Source organism: Mauremys reevesii, linkage group 5 (genome assembly GCF_016161935.1).
Source record: "Mauremys reevesii isolate NIE-2019 linkage group 5, ASM1616193v1, whole genome shotgun sequence".
Taxonomy (NCBI): domain Eukaryota; kingdom Metazoa; phylum Chordata; order Testudines; family Geoemydidae; genus Mauremys; species Mauremys reevesii.
Genome location: NC_052627.1, coordinates 68,058,113 through 68,080,259, shown reverse-complemented (window position 1 = coordinate 68,080,259; position 22,147 = coordinate 68,058,113). Strand labels below are relative to the sequence as shown.

Below are 22,147 nucleotides of genomic sequence, written 5' to 3'. Positions count from 1 at the left end.
CAGTGGGTTTAAATGGACCACTGGATAAATGAAGCAATTTTTGATCTTGTAAATGCAATGGGGGTTTAGGGGTTAAGGACTTCTGGAGGGAAAAAAATTCCTGATGTGATAGACGAAAGCAACTTTTGTGGATGTGCAGGTTAACTATTTGTTTTTACTGTGTTGTACATTATTCTTAATTGAAAAGAATACTAAAACTTGTGGGAACAACTTTTTTAACATTGTAAAAACATGTGTATCTCCTGATTTTGAAGATAAATGGACCTGATTCTTCTCTGACTGATGTAAAATAACATTTTAATAACTATTGAAGTCAATGGGGGTACACTGGTTTAAAACTGCTGTAGCTGAGAGGAGAACCATGCTCCATTTATATTTTAAAACTCTAGAGTAAAACAGTAATGGTCACAAACTAACACTTGATCCAGTCTTTATTTTAATTTGGATTCCTAAGAAATTTGAGATCTTTACTTTACTATCTGGGGCCTTTTTCCTTTTTTCAGAACCAGAGGTTAGGGATAGTAAAAAAAAGTCAGCAAGGTGAAAAAAATCTATTTTAATAACTATTATGTCTGTTCACTTAATAGGATTCAAGAAAAGGGTTAGATATTCATTATATAGATAGAAAACATCCAAGTTAAACTCTCTCTTTTACAGCCTTCTGTCACTATAGGCTTTCCCTTTTAGTGAGAGAATGGTATGGTAGATCTCAAATCAATGCAGGCTACACCCAGAAAGACCTCAAGACTTCTGGAATATGCTGCTCAAACAGTTTCACTTTGGTTTCTACTGTCTGTCCCTCCCTCTCACATTTATCTCCAGACTTCTTCTCCTTGTCCAGATCTATTCCGCCCCCACAATCTTCTATTAATTCAACTTTATACTTTTAAAGAGAGGTAAGGGATTGACTCAGTGTACACAAATTTGCAGAGGGACAATAGGGTTGAGGTCTTATTTCTTTCTCTCTCTGTTTAAAAACATTTTTGCTGTTAACAAGCATGTTATCTCTGGAGACTCAAATCCACAGTTTGAAAATTGCTAAACTAAGCATCTCTGATGATATCTTCTAGATTGAGCACTGAGTCTCATTGGGTCGATTGGGGTCAGCAGCCTTTCAGAAGTGCTGTGCCGAGTCTTAAATTAGAGTGAATAAATAAAGGTTTTGTGTGCCAGTAATACGTTTTAATGTTTGTAGAAGGTCTCTTTTTCTATAAGTCTATAATATATAGCTAAACTATTTTCGTATGTAAAGTAAATAAGGTTTTTAAAATGTTTAAGAAGCTTCATTTAAAATGCAGAGCCCCCTGGACCGGTGCCACTGAAAATCAGCTTGCGCGCTGCCTTCGGCATGCGTGCCATAGGTTGCCTACCCCTGGGGTAGATAGAAAGATTAACATAATCTATACAGAAGACCCTAGAACCCCAGAAGATTGGGTCCCTAATCCAGGAAATATTGGAACTCATTTACAAAACTTTTCTTAAACATTACATGAATATACTGTTGCATAATATAGAATTGACTTTTATCAACCCTGGTCATTCTTGTGGCTCTTCTCTCAACCCTCTTCAGTTTATCAACATTTTTCTTGAACCAGAACTGGACCCAGTATTCCAGCAGAATTGTGCCAATGCCAAATATCGAGGTAAAATAACCTCTATATTCCTACTTGAGATTCCCTTGTTTTATGCATCCTTGGATTGTATTAGCTCTTTCCCTATGGCCTCGCAGTGGGAGCTCATGTGGTCAATAATCAGTTGAACAACATTAAAATCTTGTTCAGAGTCACTGCTTCCCAGAATAGAGTCCCCCATCCTGCAAGTAATCATAGAAATGAGCACTTGTTTTGCCATGTCTATCTTGCTGTATGGTACATCCCTGCTGGATTGTAATGCATTTGTTGCCTTCTATGGATAAGGAGTATCACAAGAATCGGAGATGGGACCAGTTTATATAGAGTATTAAAATTTTTCAAAGCACTTTAAAAGTGCTAAGTATTCACTTCACAGATCACTGACCTTGAAAAAAGGAACATGCAGTAATGTGATAAATTTTGCAGATAATACAGAACAGGAAACAGGCAATACAAAAGAGTGTCCCTGCCAGCAGGTATATGGGATCTTGGGGAGCAATTACCACACGGGTGGGGGGCAAAATAAACTTTATTAAGCAAATCCAAAAACAGGGAAAATTCAATAGTGAGGAGTATGGGGTTGTTAAGGTAGACAATTGGGGAGGGGTTTCTTTTTTGGTGAACAGTAAGGGGGTTTCAATAGTGGGGTACAACACAGTAGGATACAATACAGTGGGTAATCAGTTAACACTGAGGTATAAATGTAACAGGTAGCTAGCGATTTCTATGTAAAAAGGTGTGTCACAGTAGCATATAACCAACTAACAGTTATGGATAAAATGTGTTAAATAACAAACAATTTTAGGTAAAAATGTGTCACAGTGGTGTAAATGTAGAATGTGAGGGGTATCAGAGAGGAAGAAAGTAACCAATGGGGTTTTATGATAGAGATTTAAACTTAGTGAGACAGAACAAACAGGCTGCAAGCTTAAGCAGCAGAGAGAGTGTAACAAGGTAGAAAGACACAGAGAAGCTGGGGGTGGTGGTGTTTGCAGTGGGAAGACAGACAATTACAATTATACAGAACACAGCAAAATCTTATCTATGAGCTAACTTAACCAAGACTACACAAATTTAAAACACAATGCAACAATTCTCTAAGCCTAACTTACAAAGTATAATGCTAAACTTAACTTAATGGGTGCACCTTATGCTAAGGATAGTTCCAGAGGGCTGAGTGGTGTGTGTCCAGGACACAGCTCCAAAGGGGTGGGGGGGGATGACTGCAGCAGTGGGGTGGTTGCAAGCAGGCTTATTTCTAGCAGCAAAGGCACGGCAGAACTAGAAACAGATTACAGATACAGACCAAGGAGTTAGCTTGGGTCTGTTTGTTTGGGAAACAGAACCAGCAGCCAGGAGGCGGGGGAGGTGTAAGAGAGGTTTTAGGACACAGACCAAGGTTTAGCTTGAGTCTGTGTGCTGGGGAGACAGAGCCAGCAGCTAAAATAATAAAATAAAAGTATAGAAAGTTTCACAGAAGGATTCTTACCATCCCCCAAGGCGGCGGCAGCAGAAGAGGCAGAAACAGCAAGCACATCAGAAGGCTCGGTACAATCTTGATAATCAGGAGATCTCTCAGGCAGCAATTCGTTCTTTGGGGGGGGGTGTCAAACGGGGGTACGCTCAAAAATAAAACAAGAGCGGAGGAAGGACCCCCAGAACCCCTGGTTGATCAGACCAGGCAGCAATGCAAGAACCTTTCTGAAGTCTGTTCAAAAAATGTCTGTTTTTAAAGACAAACCCTGGCAGCTTCCCGCCAGTAACTCTGCTTGGCTCCCCCTCTTACAGGGAGGAGGGAGGCAGAGGGCTTGGCTACACTTACAAATTTGCAGCGCTGCAGTAGGGTGTGAAAACACACCCTCTGCAGCGCTGCAAATTGCGGCGCTACAAAGCGCCAGTGTAGTCAAAGCCCCAGCGCTGGGAGCCGTGCTCCCAGCGCTGTCTGTTATTCCCCACAGGGAAGTGGAGTATGGACAGCGCTGGGAGAGTTTTCTCCCAGCGCTGGCGCTTTGACTACACTTAGCGCTTCAAAGCGCTGCCGCGGCAGCGCTTTGAAATGCAAGTGTAGCCAAAGCCAGAGAAAAAACTGCAGGCAGCCACAGAGGCATGTTTGGACTAGCCCTGAGCCCAGAGGTATGACTCATGCCCAGGATCCTAAAAACACAATAGGTCTTGCAGCTCTGGACAGTGGCCACCCTACACCAAGCCCAGGTTTTAACAAGGTGATAACAGGACTAACCCTTTGAACAGGGCAGTGGTCCCACTTAGCATAGGTGGCCATTCCTTTGAGAAGGGCAGAGGCCCTGGTAAACAACTTAACAGCCAGGGAGGGGAGGCCACAGGAGGAAAACAAGAACAAAATGGAGTAAGGGGACAGCTGTAAGAACAAAATGGAGCTGTAACAGACAAAGAGAAGGTGGGAAGAAGATCAGAATTATTTAAAAAAACTAGAAGCATTCTGCATATGGCTTCTTTTTTTAAACATTAATTGAAGAGAATCTAAGAAAATGAGGCCAGAGACAAAGCCTAAGAAAAATAAAATTGGGCCTCAGTGACCACTGTACATTACTAATGAGCAGGACAGAGAATTGGGGCAGTGGTGGATTTATCTCTTAAAAACTTTAGAACAGTGCCTGGACAAATAATAATAATAAAAAAGGTTTTGCAATGCCTGGGTGTAGGAGTCTGTGGCAGTCCCTCCCTGTCAGTTTCTGAAGGAAGCCACTGCCCCTCGCTACTATTTATTTAGCAGTCTCAGGGCTATAGCCCTCTGGGCAGGGCAGAAAATAATAAGCAATCTCAGGGCAAGGCAGAGCGGCAAGCTGTTTAAGGAGGCCCTGACCCTCTGCACAAGGCAGAGCACTAAGCAGTCTTTTTCCCTGGCCTCCTGGCTCAGGTATACAGTGGACAAACACAGGCCTCTTGGCCTTAAGCTGGGTAGGTGGGCCACCCTAGGGGTGGGTATGGCCGCAGGGATGGGGGACTTTGGCCCACCCAATTCCACCGTGTCCCAGCTCAGGGCCTTAACAGTGGAGGATAGTTCTGCCACAGGGTCAGTGGGGATCCCTCTGAAACAGGCTAACCAGAATTCTGGCAATCGGATTATTGTTGGTGTCCGTAGACTACTTCCTACTACCCCTGTGGATTGTACTTCTGTCTCCTGGGATTTTTCTGCTTCCCCGGGGTATATGACCAGTGGCAGTCCCAGTAGCTCCTCTGGGTACTGGTCCATCAGCAGTCCCAGTACCTCTTCTGGGTCCTTGGCTCAGCAGAGCTCTATCTCAGGCGCTGGGATTGGTAGTGGATGAGAGACATCTGCTTCCTTCTCTGGCTCTCGCACAACTGCAGGGCCCGTCTTTTAAACCTAGGAAGAAAAACAAAAGGGGGAAGGAAAAAAAACAGGTGTAAAGTAAATGGAAGAGACAGCAGGAATCAACAAGTATCTGACAGTGACTCCAGGTCAAAGGCTAGAGAAATTAAGGGCTTGGCTACACTGGCAGTGTTAAAGCGCTGCCATGGCAGTGCTTTAATGCAGCTTGTGTAGTTGCAGCTCAGTGCTGGGAGAAAGCTACAAAAACCACCTCCACAAGGGGCATGGCTCCCAGTGCTGGCGCACTGTTTACACTAGCACTTTACAATGCTGAAACTTGCTGCATTGAAGGAGTGGCTTCCCCCCCCCCCATCCCTGAGCGAGAAAGCTGCAGTGCTTTAAAGAGGTCTTGTCTACACTGGCAAAGTATATTCTTTACAAAGTAGTTTTCAGGAATTTTGAAATTTGCTCCTCATTGAAGTAATAAGTAGTAGTTGCCAGAGAGCTACTTGAGTTTGTACCACATTATAAGGGCTGCACAATTTTTAAAAAATGGCTGGGTACTCAAGGAATTTGAATCTTTTTCATGCAAAAAAGTGATTAGATAAAATCCACTACTTTGAATATTGATAGAAGCAAACAGGAATATCATATTCTTAGCTGTAAGTCTCAGCATTTTCACACCATTTGTTCAGATCTTTTTGAGTTGACATTACTATTACCATCCATAGCTACATCAAATGTAGGAGTTGTGAATTTTTCTATACACCTCTCCTTAGGGGAGAACAGTACCCTTGCCTGCTTAGCCTTGAGCTCATAATCCTTTGGAATGCAACCATTAGTGCCTCCGTACTGGTGATAACTGGTGAGTCAGGTGGGCTTAATAAATGTTTTTAAACTATACTCTACACCCTTGTCTTTATAAGTGTAAATGCAATTTTCTTTTTAAAATCTCCACTGACCCTCCTGGAAATACAAATAAACAATTCTCAGCAGTCCAACAAAAGAAAACAAATGTAGGGTCTAGCCACTTTAGAGCGATGCGGAGTCAAAAATATATTGAAATAATATTACAACTAAAATTTCAAATTGTAACTTGAAAAGTCTAATTTTTAACAAATTCTAGAAAAGCTCTTCTGTGGGATTAAAATCTGCAAAATGGTTCACTTTGGGGGGGAGGGGGTAAGGGTTTTGGATAATTAGGCTATAAAGTTATAGTGACTAGCACTTAAGGTGATCACCTTTTCAAAAGGCAAAAGTGGAACACAGGCAGGAGCCCTGCTCCCTCTGAGGCCACACCCCCTGGTCAATTCAGAAGCCAGAGCCGGGCAGTAGTAATATCTGCCCAGGGAGCCCGGGCTGCTGTGGGGAGCTCTGGACCTTCCACCAGCCCTGGGTAGGTGGCTGGGGTGCCTGAGAGCAGTCTCTGGCCCATGATCCCAAGCCTTTCACTCTGGGGCACACCACCCAGGGCAGGTAGAGGGTCTGGGCCTCCCCACAGCACCCAGGCTCCCTGGGCAGCTCTTACTACTGACTACTGCCTGGCTCCACCTTCTGACCTCACCAGAGGGCAGGGCCTTGGGTAAGGGGGAACAGGGGCAAGGGGGTGGCTAAGGCCCATCTGAAACACCACACCACCACCACCCCCCGCCCCCGGGAGGAGGCTGGCGCCACTCCTGAGCCTTGGGCAGGCACGGAGCAGCGCCACAAGGAATCTGGGACAAATGCTATCCCAAAGTCATCCAGCCCAGAATCGGGACTTGGACATTCCTGCAATGCAGAGTTCAGCCCAATTTGGGACGTGTAGTCACCGTACTACTACTACTACTACTACTACAGCTCTGTAACCGTTTTCAATGAGAGTGAGAGCGCCAAAAGATATTTGCATTTCTGCCATGCCCCCAGACCTTTGCTGGCTCTAAATATGGGAGTACACCTTTTGGAATATGAAACTCCTACTATAAGGAATGTTAGATACTCAGTACCAGTCATCTGTCTGATCTAACAATAATGAATCATTATTGAATGAATGATTCCTTAACTAAATATTTGTCAGATTTTGCTACAAATCTTGTCTTTCCAGTGAAGACATGTCACAGTTAGACATGTTTTTGAATACTAAAGGTTGTCATTTTTCCGTAAGCCAGCCATGATTCTTTTACAAGTGATAATACTACATTGTTTCATTTAGCCACTGGTTGCCAGGGGACAGATGAATCCTTAGTTCAGAGAAAATATTTGACACTAGATGCAAATGATTTTATTTAGAATAGTGATTACAAAACACTGGTTTTCAATTTGAATAATTTGTGGTTATAAAGGTTAAATGGCAGCAGAGGCTGGCTTTTTGTTTTTGTTTTAATTCTTGCCAAACCTTCTCTTGTTAATCTACATTTTCTGTTTTAGTCAAACCAAAGAATTCGTTACATATTTTAAAAAAAAGTATAGGAAAAAGTTGCAGTGCAAATTATTTATAAAGACACAATCTGCTACCTCTGTGTTCAGTAGTTGCTCTTTGAACTGAGGATGGTAGAATCTAGCCAAATTTCAAATGTTCAGTTTTGGACAGTCAACAAAATTGTTTTCTTTGTAAAAATATTTACAATTAAATTAATGTCTGAATGTTCTACAGAAGCCAATGTTAAACTTCTGTAAATAACCATATATCTTTAAAGGGACGCTGTCAGTCTGACTTTTTAAAAAAAATTAATTTCTGATCACTTTTAAGATAGTATTTTCTTGATTTTTATTTTTTCAAGTTTGTTTTTGTTGATGCTTAAAAGGATCTGTTCAGCAAGGGAGTTAGACTAACTATCCAGATACAATGAAAATGACTATACACAAAGTGCTGTCAAATGTACAAGTAAAAGAACGGGGGCACTTTTTTTTTTCTAACCGTTGAATAGGTAAAACTTCCAGCCAAATGTTGGTTGTTTTTCTTCAAATTGGTGGGGTCTCTTTTTAATAGAAAAATTAAACAGAATGTAGTTACAAAATTGTATTTTGATACATCTTCTTAATCTTAATCTTCTGCAAAATCAGGGTCAATTTTAGTATATGGTTTCTTTCAGAATTGCATGTTAATTTCATGAAAACGTTAGAGCTTAAGAAGAAGAGCTCTGTGTAAGCATGAAAGCTTGTCTCTCTCACCAGCAGAAATTGGACCAGTAAAAGCTTTTACCTCATCCACCTTTTCTCTCAAATATCTTGGGACTGACATGGCTACAATAACACTATGTAAGGCTTAAAACATGTATTTAAAATGTACAATAATGCAGAGTAGAAATGCTGTCACTATATTATCAGTAAAATTTTACAAATGAAATCTTCAATTGTTTTAAAGATCTGTGATGTCTTTTCTTGTCAAGTTTTTAAGTATTAAGATGAATAGGTTGGGCACACACTCTCAATCATCACTTTTTGTTTATTGCATTTATTCACTGAAGGTGCCACACACTTTAGTTGCTTGTAAGTTCTTAATATTCATTTGCAAGGCACCTGTGCTAATAAAGGAAAAGAGATGTTAAATGAGAGATGTTTCACAAATGTGTGAGTAAAATGTATATTGATTGCAAATTGGAAGACACATACTGGAGATTTCAGTCATTGTTCTGTGATGTTAGTGCAGGTTAATGAAGTACCAGTTCTTCTGGATGATACGTTTGTGTGTGTGTGTGTGTGTGTGTGTGTGGTGTGGTTTTTTTTTTTAAATATGCAGTAGTAACGGCAACTATTGAAATGTCAGAAAGGTATAATTCCAAGATCATCTAGGGGAATAAGGGATAAAAAATGGATTCATCTGAAATGTGGAGGGGGAAAAAAGTAAATACAAGATGTCTCTCTAGCATGGAATATAGGAGTCTTTTGGAAAGATTACTTGATCCTCAGTTCTGACAAAGGCTATTCAGTTAAGAATGCAGAAAGATCTTTTTATTGAATCTGCATCCAACTCCTGCACACTGTAGAAATCCTCAGGGCTACAGAAGCAATGAAACATTTATTTTTCATGCCCTGTGTCAGCTCCTGCAACATACAAGTCATGTGAATTTTTTATTAAATCCAAATCTGAGTCCTAGATGCAATCCTACTCATGTTCAGACAGAATTCTGAAAGATAGGTAGTGATAACATGACATGCACTATAATGAAATTTATTATCTGTATTAACATGGTACCTAGAAACCATGACTAGGACCATTGTTCTAGGTGCTGTACAAATATAGACTAAGACTGTCTCAGTCCCAAAGAGCTTACAATCTGAGTATATGCCAAGACTCAACAAATGGAGACAGATGGGGAATACAAGTTAAAAACAAGACAATATTGGTCAACATGATAGGGAGTGAGCCTAAGAACTATCGCACCTTTTTGTAGGCATCTCAGCAATAAAGAGTTTTGAGGGGGGTTTTGAAGGTGGATAATGAGGTAGCTTTGGGGATGTTTATGGGGAACACCTTCATGCCCCCAGACATGCCTCGACTTGTGTTCTCCAAGTACATGGACTAAGGGTATAAAATAGAACATGGTGGCCCCATGTGTGGTCTTATCTCCTCTCCTCACTATGCTGCAAGCAACAAGGATGCTGAGAAGACAGAAGATTGCAACAGAGGACACTGGATCAGGTTTAAGGGAGAAACCTATATATTAAGGACTGTAAGATCCAGTGAGGGTGAGAACATTGCTTGATCTAAATACTGTCTAGTGTGATAAGGGTTAAGGTTTAGACTGCATGCTTTTATTTTATTTTGGTAACCATTACAACTTTTTGTATATCACTTAAAATCTATATTTTGTAATCAATAAACTTGTTTTACTGTTTATCTTTACCAGTGAGTTTGCCGGAAGGTTTGGTAAATCTGCTGGGGTTTACAAAAGCTGGTGTATATCCACTTTCCATTGATTAAGTGGTGAACCAATTAATAAACTTGCATCACTAAAGAAAGGGTCTTGAGTTGTGCAAGACCATATTTTCCTGAGGTACAAGGCTGGGAGCTGGGCGGGATTTGTCTGGTGCCTTTCTCTGTGTGATTCATGAGTGGTTCTGGGAGCATTCATGCAATCTAGCTGGGTGTGGGGCTTCACATGCTGTTGGGCTGAGTGATAACACCTGGAGGGCTTTGCTGCTTGCCACCAGTAAGGCCTTGTGAGAGAACCCAGGATTGTGAGAAAAAGGGGACACATTGGTCCAAGAGTCCCAGGTTGCATCCCATGGATCTCATCACAGGGGGCCCTGCCTGTGCCTCAATCACCCCTTTGTACTCAGATTGTCCCATGGGCTTCAGTGATTACAGAGGAATGGGGATGTGGAGAGGCAAAGTAAGGGGACCTAGGCCCACCCACTCACTCCACTGGGTCCTGACCCACTCCCCCTAGGGATTTATCTGCATGTCCATCCCAGTTATTGAGATATCCCAAATTGTTTCCCCCCCTCAGTCACTTCCTACAGGCTGGAGTTCTTCGATTGGGGGTGTCATTGCTGGTCTAGCAGACACACTGTAAGAGACTGAATAGACTCGATACCGCAATAAAAGACCCACATGGCATGGTTGCAGCTGGCCCAGGTCAGATGACTCGGGCTCTTGGGAGTCAGGTTGTGGGGCTAAAAATTGCAGTGTAGACATTTGGGCCTGAATTCTGAGACCCCACAAGGAGGGGTGGGTCTCAGAGCTCCAGCCAGAGCCCTAACATCTATACTGCAATTTTAACTCCAGTCTGCTGCCCAAGGCTTGCGTGGTGGTTATGGGTTTTTTAATTGTTTTAAAATTGCTGTGTAGACATATCTTTAGTACATCTCTACCTCGATATAACGCTGTCCTTGGGAGCCAAAAAATCTTACTGTTTTATAGGTGAAACCGTGTTATATTGAACTTGCTTTGATCCACCAGAGTGTGCAGGCCGGCCCCCCGGAGCACTGCTTTACCGTTTTATATCCAAATTTGTGTTATATTGGGTGGTGTTATATCGAGGTAGTGGTGTATTCATTTTCCGTCACCCAGTCTCTTTTAGGGCTTTTCACGCCCAAAGAGGTGGGGGATTCCAAGTCCCTGCTGCAAGTACAACCTTCACAAAGCTGTTGCAACTATTGGCACAACTCTCAGCATCTCATTCCTGGTGCCGTATGCAGCTCATTGTCTTCCCCCCTCCCCACCCCCACCAACCACCCTGCCATTCTCCTAAACTTCCAGTGTCCTTTTAAACTGTTACTTTACTGAGAACATACTTTGCACTTGTTGAGGGGTGGGCCTTCCCTAGCTCAATATTGCTTTACTTCCCACTCTGATCAGGGCCGGCTCCAGACACCAGCTGACCAAGCACGTGCTTGGGGTGGCACTCAGGTGTGTTTTTTGGTTCGGCCGGGTGGCACGGTGGGGGGGGGGCTTGGTGCTTGGAGCGGGGGTGTTACGGCGGGGCGGCGCTCCTCTTTTTTTGCTTGGGGCGGCAAAAATGTTAGAGCTGGCCCTGACTCTGATTCAGTTACTGAGGAGACTCACTGCAGCATCCTATACTAGGAGGAACTTCTTAAAAACTGATGCCTTCTGGATTAACCCAATGCAATATACCTGGGCATGAAGTCAAGTCACAAAGGCATGTATAACTGAGGCCAGGTCATTGTCCCCCCAGAATAGGATGCAATCTTCTTGCCAAAACAGAAAGAGGCGTTAATTACAAATGATGCTATGTCAGAGGTCAGTGTCAGCAAAGAATCTGAACTGGCTTAACCAATTGTGGGTGTGTGCCCTGCCTCCCCCCCACCGGTCCCCTCCCCCCCCAAAAAGAGAGACTGCACTGTGGCTGCAAACTCCTTTACAGTATAGTATTTTCTTCTGTCTACCAGCATAACTTCCATCTTGCTTGGGTTCAGTTTTAACCAGCAGTTGTTTGTCCATTAGCTGACATTGGTTGAGCACTGCATTTTTATACGCAATGAAGGAAACAGAATTGTGTCTTCTCTGTGGGCTTTTGGGCTTTTGAGTCTGTAATGTCTTATTTCTCCAAGTGACTACATGTAAAAGTTGACTTAGGCCAGAGAGAGAATTGATCCTGGTGAGACTCCACAAATGAGGGGCTTAGAGGTGGAAATGCAGTTTCTCATCATTATTCTTTTTAGGTGTATCCCTCCAGGAAGTGCTTGACACATTTTAGTATGTTCCCTTGGACTCCTACAATCTCTTTTAAATGAGTCCATATTATCTGGTACTTAGCTCTGTCAAATGATATAGAGTGCTTCACGAAGATGGAAATGGATGTCTGTCCATCCATCAACAGCAGGAGATCATCTAAAGAACCACTAAGGCTGTTTCCATCCCATGTTCTGGTCTCAGTCTAGGTTGTACTTGGTTTAAGATATTGGTTTTGGTTAAATGGATTTACAGGCACCCTTTGGCTTGCTTCACTATGAGCCTGCTCAGGGATGGAAGGTTTGACACTGGGAAGTAATTAATATTTGCTGCATCAAGAAGGGGTTTCTTCAGTATTAGTTGGACTGTTGTGTTTGAAGGAGGAAGAGAAGATTCCTTCACTGTATGTGGCATTGGCTATTTCAGTCAAGTGAGGTACTGTTTGCTTACAACTCTCATTTAGCGTTCAGGATGGGGAGGGGTCTGACTTTCAGGTCTTGAGCTGACTTTCCTATGCAGTATCCATTAATTCTAGTAGTATAAATAGCCTCAATTCATGGAATGAAAGTGGCTTGTTTGCTGACAGAGGCGGACTGGATGCATGTAATGTGAGTTTTATCATCTTCAGTGGAATAGAAGGATGATACTTTGCAGTGCTGGGTTCTGCATTTACTCACAAATCAGGTGTGTACTCTCGAAGGATTCTGTTTTTCCAAGGGAGCCTGTTTTGCATTTGACTTGGAAGGAAAAGTAGGTTTGGACAGCTCACGTACCTGTGCACTATATAGGATAGGGAGGGGGAAGACGGGGTGCGGAGGGGAGATGAGGAACGAAGGTAACCTGTACAGAAGTTTCTATATTTTAAAATATGGATATTTTAACATGGAGATTAAATGAGCCATCTAAATAATGACATGCAAAACTTGACAAATTCACTGTACAGTATTTTGTGCAAATGCTTTCATTTTGATTCACGTAGATCAAAATGAGTCCAAAATTATGCCATGAAGCCCAGTTAAAACCACCACATTTCACCATTTGCTGACCAGTGTTGGGTTTTTTGATTGTTTCATGAGTTTGAGCACTTATTTTGATTTTTTTATTTTGAATTTTGTAATTAAACCTGAAACTAGATGACTTATGTCTGACTTTGGGTTTTGTTATTTTTGAAGTTGGGAAGAGTTGTAGCAAGATGAGCTGTAGTATGCACATGAAATTATTTTGTTTTGTTTTTGTGCACCTTTTTGTTGTATTCAGAGCTGAGAACATCTTTTTGGGGGAACACTTCTTTAGGAAAGAAGACACTGTTCTCTAAGTAATATTGGGAAATCACTGTAAATGTTTTGAATGGACATATTTGTAAACATGTAAATGAATGTTTTTAAAGTTTCTCATTCTTGAGACAGACCCCTAAACAGACTGACATGCATTTTATTGGTTGGTTGTCTTGACTGCCACAATATTCATGTGGTCTATTAGTGACTAAAGCCCAGATATTTAAACCTTTTTAAAAAAAATTTCTCTAAATCACTTAGGCTAGATTGAAACTTTGTTTAGTGCCTAAAGTGTGGGGTAGGGCGATATATAGGTGCCCTGTCCCAAGGAGTAATTGTGGCTATTCACCTTTACTCTTGGAGTTTCCAGGGGAAGTAATTTGCCAGGTCTTTACCAGTTGTGCAATACTGGCATATCTCCACTAGGTGTTGCAGTGCAAAAGATTGGATCCAAGACCATGGGCACGTGGTTCAAATAAGGGGATGGTGCAGGGGGATGCCAGAAATACAGTGCATCCTTTCTTCCTATAGCCATACCTAAGGCCTGGAGAGCTCTGTGTGGGCTTTTTTTGCTGTTCACTTTTTAAAAATATATAGCCAGATTGACCCCCTGCATTATTCCAGTCATCTCCCAGTAAAACTGGAGGAATCAGTGCTGAATCAGCCCCATGAACTTTATTTGAAAAATATGCATCTGTGGAACAATTAATAAAGATAATGCCTCTTTTAAAGTAGTATAATGAAAATGAGCATCTGTTTTACAATGGCATTACATTGTGGATTTATACTATAATATCTTGGAGTGATTAGATTACCTAAGGGTAGGAAAAAAGGCTTTCATTTAAAAAAAAAAAGTGATGGTGGGAGGAGAAGGTGGGTCATGATTCTGTGAGAGAGGAGTTGCTAGGTAAGAGCATACCTTGTTCCATCCAGTGAGTGAAGCATTCCATTAACAGGAGCTTGGGAAAGTAGCTCTTTCATTCAGTGAAAATTGAAACATTTCCCTCCATATGTAGAGTAATGATTTGTTTGACTAGTGGTGTGGTGGCTAGACTTAATTTATAAAGGAACTCACTGCTGGCGCTGCATTAACAATGTCCATAACAGTGTTAGTTTCCTCCCCCATCCCATCCCACCACTTCTATTAAAAGTAGGAGTCAGTATAGAAATTCCTATTAAAAAACCAAAAGTCTGTGTGCTGTATTATATGCCCCTTTCTTAAAAAGAACTACTAATATATGATAGAGGGTTAGCTCTGAAGTAAATTTATTTTTATGCTTCAAATTTCTTAATTTTTATAGCATGTTCTGTGCATACTCTCAATTAAAAAAAAAAAAAAAGCATAGTATTCAGTCATTCGCCCTCTTCCTTCTTTCTAGTTTCCTCAGGGACCCCTTTGGTTGCTTTCATCTATATCTATTGTCTCTACCACCTATATTGGAATTGCCATGCTAGATTAGACCATTGGTACGTTTTTTGTCCAATATACTTTTTCTGATAGGGGCAGTACGGGAAGCTTCAGATGAAAAGGCAAGAAAATCTATAGTTGGCAATTATGGAAAAGCATGCCCATACGGGATATTTCTTCTACTGGTATATGCCGTGAAGCATAAAGATTGTATCACAGACTTACTACTTTTAATCCTATTTAATGCAACTGAACATTCTCATTATCCTTATACATGTCTAATTTTTATAATGCTGCTTATGCTCTTGGCATCCATTTTATATATAGTATTATATAATTTGTGTGGGAAAAAATGCCTTGTCTTTGTCCAAAATTCCTTTTCCTAATGTCCTCTCCAAATATTCCAATGACTGTAACACCTCTTCTATTTCTGCTGTTTAAAAAAAAAATGGTGACCAGACCTGAACATCATATTCCAGGAGAAGGAATATTTTGAGTAACGGGTTATGAAACCAGAAAGGACCATTAGATCATCTAGTCTGACCTACTGTATGGCACATGCCAAAGAATTTCATGCAGTTACCCCTGTAAAATACACAGTCGTCATAATATTTTTCCATCTGACTGTGGATTACAGTCAAGAAAATGCTCTTTTAACAGAGTTAAGATTGCAAAGTTAAGCATTCAAAAGGTAGGAAATTCTGAAATTAAGGTTGTCAATGAAAATATTGGGCATACTGAATTGTTGTGAAGCTGTCCATGCTGCCTATAATACATCCTAACATTTTTGTCTGGTTCACTAATTCTGTGTAGGTGACTATCATATCTGATTCTCTGGTGCTTATGATAGTTCCACTCTGTCCGGCCTCACATCTTCTTGTCTTCTGACATCTCTTCCAGGATGCTCTTTCACTTACTACCGTAATTTTCAAGCAGCTAAAATATGCTCCTCACCTTCCCTCTTAACTGTTCTTTTAGTCCTTTCTGCAGTGCTATTACCATTGTCTTCTCAATCATTGAGAAGCACAACCTTTGCGATGCTTTTATATTGTCTCCCTTTTCCTTGTATACAGGGTGTTGCTAAATCCTGCCATCTTTTTCTGACCAGAAGAAGAGCTCTGTCTGGCTTGTCTTTCAGAAGCTGGTCCAATAAAATATATTACCACACCCATCTTGTCTTTCTCTACAGCATTGGTTATCTCCTGCTTTGATAACCAAATCTCCTATTTTCTGTTTCTATATCTGTGAGACTTGTATAGCCCCCATTACTGCACGAGCTTTATTGTGCTTCTCTGCACGACACCTGTGTGAGGAAGGGAAGTGCTAGCCCCATTTTAAAGATGCAAGAACTGAAGCTCTGAGAAACTGTTACTTGCCCAAAGTCACACAGGAAAACTGTGTTGGCACAGGAATTAAACCTAGCTCTGCAGAGTCCCAGGCTAGCACCCTAACTACTGGACCATCCTTCTTCAGGCTATCCTCCTGCTGACTGTCTTTCCCATCTCACTGATCAAGCTGTATCAAGAATGCAGCTGCTAGATCATCTTTCCTCTGATCTCCACATCTCTCTGTAGGTGGGATGGGGAGTGTACAGCTTGGGTGCTATCAAGGATGAATCTGCCCCACCCATGGGGCTGGGCTATATAAACAGGAAAAGGAAGCTGAGCAAGAGAGGACTAGAAGCCATGCTGGCTGCTTCAGGTTTTTGGCCCCTCAGGCTCCAGGTAACTTGCCTGACCTATGCTCCAGAGAATCTGTTTCTCAGAAAGTAAGTGTGGCTGCTCTGACTCAACCCAATTGATAGTGGTTTAAGTGGCTCCTCCCATAACCTGGTGCTTAAAGGAAAGGAAAACCTGCCCGCTTCCTAGAACAATAAGAGAACGAGGTACTCTTCTGGCCAGAGTGGTCATGGCTAATGCCTTAAATGGGATATAATTTTTTGTCTTAGTTTGGTTTTGCCTCCCCTTCTTGGATTCTGTGCAATCTCCCATTCAAATCACTCCTTTTGGCTCCTTCTCACTTACCACATTAAGTTTTTACCTCTTCCTTAGCCTGAATCTCTACTCTTGTCTCATCACATCCCACTTAGGTCATCAATCTCCTAATAATGACAACCTGACCACTTAGTCATCTTTTCCCATTCTCTTTATCATCTTCTCTTTCCTTTCCTACTTCATAGGAAATGCTGCTTTCTTGCATGGGTCGAACTTTTTTTCCTTGAAGGATACTGCTATCCTGCTGAAAAGCTGCTTCTACTTGGGCTAAAAATATTAGCCCATGTCAATAAAGCAGTTACCACTCCCATCCTGCATATAAATAAGAATTAAAACTTCTAAGATTCCCTCTGTTCTTGTCTGTTCTTTGTATTTCAAGTTGTAAATAACTTGGGGAAGAGATACTGTTTCTCTTTTTATATGACACTATTAGTTCTTAACACCCAATATAGCTGGTATTAAAGATTTTTTGTGCTGAATTCCTTAAACAAGTTGTTGAGTTTATCAAATCTCTATGATGCTGTACCCCAGTAATGCCTGTTCATGAGCCGCCTTTTATGATCATTAAAATGATATCCCTATTATACGAGGAGTTTCTGCTTATTTCAAATATGATTATTTTGGTTAGGTGTTGCACATCTGAATAATTTAATATTAAGGGTTTGTTGCTCATTTACACTGAGGCCTAATTCCTTGTATGGCCACTCATTTATTAAAGGAAACAGTCCACTCTTTGAGTCACATGGAAGTGGCCATGTCCTGTGAGTATGCTATCAGGCGGTTAATGCAACCCTCTAATTTTTTTCAACTGAGGAAAATCGGTATTCTAATTGTGATGAGGTGTACCAACCCCGCACTGGGCCACTGAGGCCTGAATAATCACTGTGGGTCCAGAAGATTGCACCTCCTCCCACAGCTGTGCATGATTCAGGTGGAAGGGACAGATAAAAGTTGGCAGCCCAGCTCAGTCTGGGCTGGCTGAGGAGGAAGGACGGCTCCTGCAGTTCTCCAAGCAGTGGGAACTGTGGACTCACTATGCTGCAGATGGCCAGCCAACCATGTAGACTGACTGGGATACCAAGCCCGTGCCAGAGATGAGCCTTGTAGTAGGAAGTGACCCGGGGAATGTATTAAAAGCAGAGGTGTGAACCCTTAATTGGGAATATCCTGGCTTCATAAGGCTCTGGGTCAGAACCTGGTGGAGTAGGGTAGACCCAGGTTCTCTTTTCATCCTGCGTGCGCACGCACACGCGCGCACACACACACGACTGCTTGGGACTCCAGCTATAGACTGACTGACTGCTTTACCCTGCCCAGAGTGTCACCCCCGCCACCCCCCAACTGCTATTGCCTGCCCCAGCCAGGAGGCTCAGGAGCCATCGACTGTTTGTTTCCTTTGCTCTGCTCTATCCAAAGGCTGCAAACTGACTGCTCTGCTCTGCTGAGAGTGTCAGAACCCCAGCTACGATTGTTTGCCCACCTAGGAGGCATAGATTGAGTCTTTATAGGGTCCCTGGCAGGGACCCTAAGTCCCCTAACTGAAATTGCTTGATCCAATAGGGAGACCTGACTGTTGTGTGACAGGATGTACCAACCCTGCACTGGGCCAACAGTGATGGGCATACTTGACACCCAGGGCCCCCTGTGACACTATTTGTTAAAGCAGCGTCCCCTGTGACACTACTGTTTGTTAAAGCGCTTCAGAGGCATTGGGTATAATAAAAATGTTGTAAAACAAAAATGATGGATTAATAATGTAAATCAGTTAATCTATTAAGAAAGACAATAGGTTCCTATGTGTACAGAAGAACATGAAATTTATGAGCTCGATTCTGCATTAATGCACAGTGAAGTCTGTTGTGCTTGTATCTGCAAATTCTTTGAAAAAGATGACAAAATGCTTACTAGAAGACTGTTTCAAGTTTGTAAATAGCAAACATTTATATTTTTTAAAGATGTTATCTGAATCTAATTTAAGACATAACAGAAACAATCAATATAGTCTACACTGCTGCAGAATAAACTTCAGAGATTGAGTCAATACGTTCAATCTTCCCACTTTTACAAATACCTGAGTAAACCACGAAATGGAAATTCTGATAATACCCTGATTCAAAGACAAAACTAATCTTTGTTACAGTGGTGTTATCAATTAATATCTCATTGCCCTTCTGATGTCAGCATTCTAGCTAAACATACTCACTCTTGGACATCATGCATATACAAGTGAGAATGCCTGACCACCTTGCTTGAAGGAGTTATAATAAAGCTCACTGCAAATTCCATGAGAGCTGTTCAGGAGAATTTTTGTTACTTGAATGAGATTTGGGTTCCATGGTATCCTAGCTGTGAGAGCCTCCAGAAGGCTCTGAGCTCAAAATGCAGAAATCCTAATTTTGGCCTGAGTTAGGGCCCTTAAAGCTTTTTGTTCAGTGAAAAGATGTTTTTCAGTGTTTCAAAGAACATTATAACTAACATTTTTGTAATGATCTTGTTTGTCTTGTAAAGATTTGAGGCAAATATACTGTTGGGCTTCATCCAGCATTTCTCTTAGCAGAACCTAGGTTATGTAAGATAAAATGAAGTCATTCTGAACTTTACAATTTTATATCCAAGCTTTTATGGCTTTCCACAGTAGTTTTTTTCTGTATGTCTCAGTGGGATTCAGACTTTCTGCTTCTGCTTTATTCCAGTCTTCAAATTAGACCGATCCAATTTATGCCTTAAGATAAAAATCAGACTGTTTAGTTGTCTGTTTGCTGTAATTCAGTATGTGTAAAGCTAGCAATCAAGCTTTAGACAGGTAGGGTTTCTTTCTAATATAACTTTATTTTCATGAGCTCCCACACTTTATGGTGCCAGTAGTAATTTTAGAAAAAAATAGTTAATCCATGTGGATTAACTACTAATTATGTATTTATTTGATAGTAGAAAGGCATCCATTTAAAGATTTATTGACTCTCCAGTTCAAGATAAATAAGCCTCTCAAATGTCTTCCAAGAGGAAAATTGACAAAATATGATGTGACTTTTTCCCTTCACTTAGCTTCCCTTTACTCTCCACCCCCTCCCAACTCTTGCCTTCTTCTCCTTAGTCACTCACTGTATTCTGGCTCTGTCCGCTCACAATACAAGCATTTCCTCCTTTGACCGCATTTGCCTCTCTAAATACTACTCCATCTCCCTTTAATCATTAAACTCAATAAACACACTGTTTACACTCATTTTCTGGAGATCCTCTTCTCCAGTTCCATCTTAGGTCCTGTTGTGATAATTGGGCCTACAAATTTACCTTCCTTTTTACAGTTGAGCTCATAGTTATGTGACAGTTCATAAGAGGTCACAATAAACTATAATAAATGTTGATGGGAAAAGATATTGTATGGGAGACTGACAGAATTAGTCCAAACAAAAAGGCCTACTGATAGATATGCTTGATAAACAAGAACAGTGTGGAACCAGACATAGAATCATAGAATCTCAGGGTTGGAAGGGACCTCAGGAGGCCATCTAGTCCAACCCCCTGCTCAAAGTAGGACCAATCCCCAACTAGCCCCCTCAAGGATTGAACTCACAACCCTGGGTTTAGCAGGCCAATGCTCAAACCACTGAACTATTCCTCCCAAAGTTGATGCATCAGAAACTAGACCTAATTGTTGGGCAAAAGAGTGAGGGAGGAGACTATTATGCCCACCAATCCCTTTCATGAGTCCGTAAAGAATGAGACTTTGGGGAGAAACATTGGTTACTGGAGCAAACTTCACCACTTTGTTGCCACTCCCACTGTCTAGTGCAGAGGTGAGCAAACTGCATGGCCCGCGGGACTCTCCTGCCTGGCCCTTAAGCTCCCGGCCAGGGAGGCTAGCCCCTGGTCCTTCCCCTGCTGTCGTCCTCTTCCACAGCCTCAGCTCGCTGTGCTGCCAGCACTCTGGGTGGTGGGGCTGCGAGCTCCTGCTGGGCAGCATAGCTGTGAGAGCTGCCGGCCTGCCCTGGTGCTCTAGACTATGCGGTGGTATGGCTGGCTCTGGCTGGGCGGTGTGGCTGCCTGTCCTGATGCTCTGAGTGGCATGGTAAGGGGGTGGGGAGGGCTGGATAAGAAAGGAGGCAGTCAGGGGACAAGGGGTGGTTGGATAGGCATAGGAGTCCTGGGGGGCTTGTCAGGGGGCGGGGTGTGGATAGTGGTCAGGGAGCAGGGGGCATTAGATGGGGGTGGGATCCTGGTGGGCCATTAGGGGTGGGGGGATCGTGGGAGGGGGCAGTCAGGGGACAAGGAGCAGGGGGCATTGGATGGGTTGGAGGTTCTGAGGGGGGCAGTCAGAGGGTGGGAAGTGGGAGGGGGATAGGCTGTTTGGGGAAGCACAGCCTTCCCTACCTGGCTCTCCATACAGTTTCGGAAACCCGATGTGGCCCTACAGCCAAAAAGTTTACCCACTCCTGGTGTAGTGGAACCCCAGGCCTTTGTAATCCTGAGAGATGTCCTGACTAGACTGGGCCAGAGAGAGAGAGTCAGATGACATCACTACATCTACCAGCTCCAGCTGAATTCCAGACGTCACCTGGGAAGAAATGGAATCAGTCTTTTACAACAACAAAAGCAACCACAGCTCCAGTCCATCTCAGCTAACTTCTCTTTTCTCCCAGAAGGACAGTTATTACCATCTTTGGTACCATCTAGGAGTTCCTTTTGAAAAACTCTTTCCCATGAAAAGGGAACAAGAGATAATAATTAAATAATGCTTGCATTTTTATATTTCCAATGCTTTAACTGTTTTTCCTTTAAGTCTTTTCATATAAGGTTAAAAGGATTTCTAGTGGTGTGTATGACATGGTACTAAGGAGGCTGAGATCTCTGTATATCAAACCCTGATCCTTGTTCTGGGCAACCTCATGTGCTAATGTAAATTCAGCTAGCATCTCTATGCTAGTGAGTCACAGCTCTGCCTCACTATTTCAGAACGGTATACTTCTATTCAAAGTCAAATCTCTGCCTTTCTCTGGCATCTTGTGGATCTATAGCCATCAGCTCAAGCTCAACATGGCTAAACAAAATATCTGGTCTTCCCTTCCAAACATTCTCTGTTACTTCCTTTCTCAAACACTCTAGATAACACCACTATGCTGCCTCTCACTTAGGCCAGTAACCTCGGTGTCATCTTCAATTTGGACCTCTCTTCAGGGCCTCATATCCAGGCCATCCCAAAACCTTAGAGATTTATTCTAGATAATATTTCTAAGATACAGCTTTTCTTATGCATCCACACAACTAAAACTCTCTTCACCATGCTCTCACTTAACATTTCAGTTAATCTCCCTTGATGTCAACTTCTGTCATCCACTTGTTTGAAATTTCAAACAATCATCTTTTTAATTTTTCTATGCTACTTTTCACTTGAGGGAGACATTCCCCAGAAACA

General features: G+C 42.1%; 1 protein-coding gene across 4 annotated transcripts in view; it reads left to right on the top strand.

Moving 5' to 3' along the window:
* SPOCK3 (SPARC (osteonectin), cwcv and kazal like domains proteoglycan 3) overlaps positions 1–22,147 on the top strand; it is a 396,361-nt gene that overhangs the window by 59,625 nt on the left and 314,589 nt on the right. The window lies entirely within an intron of this gene.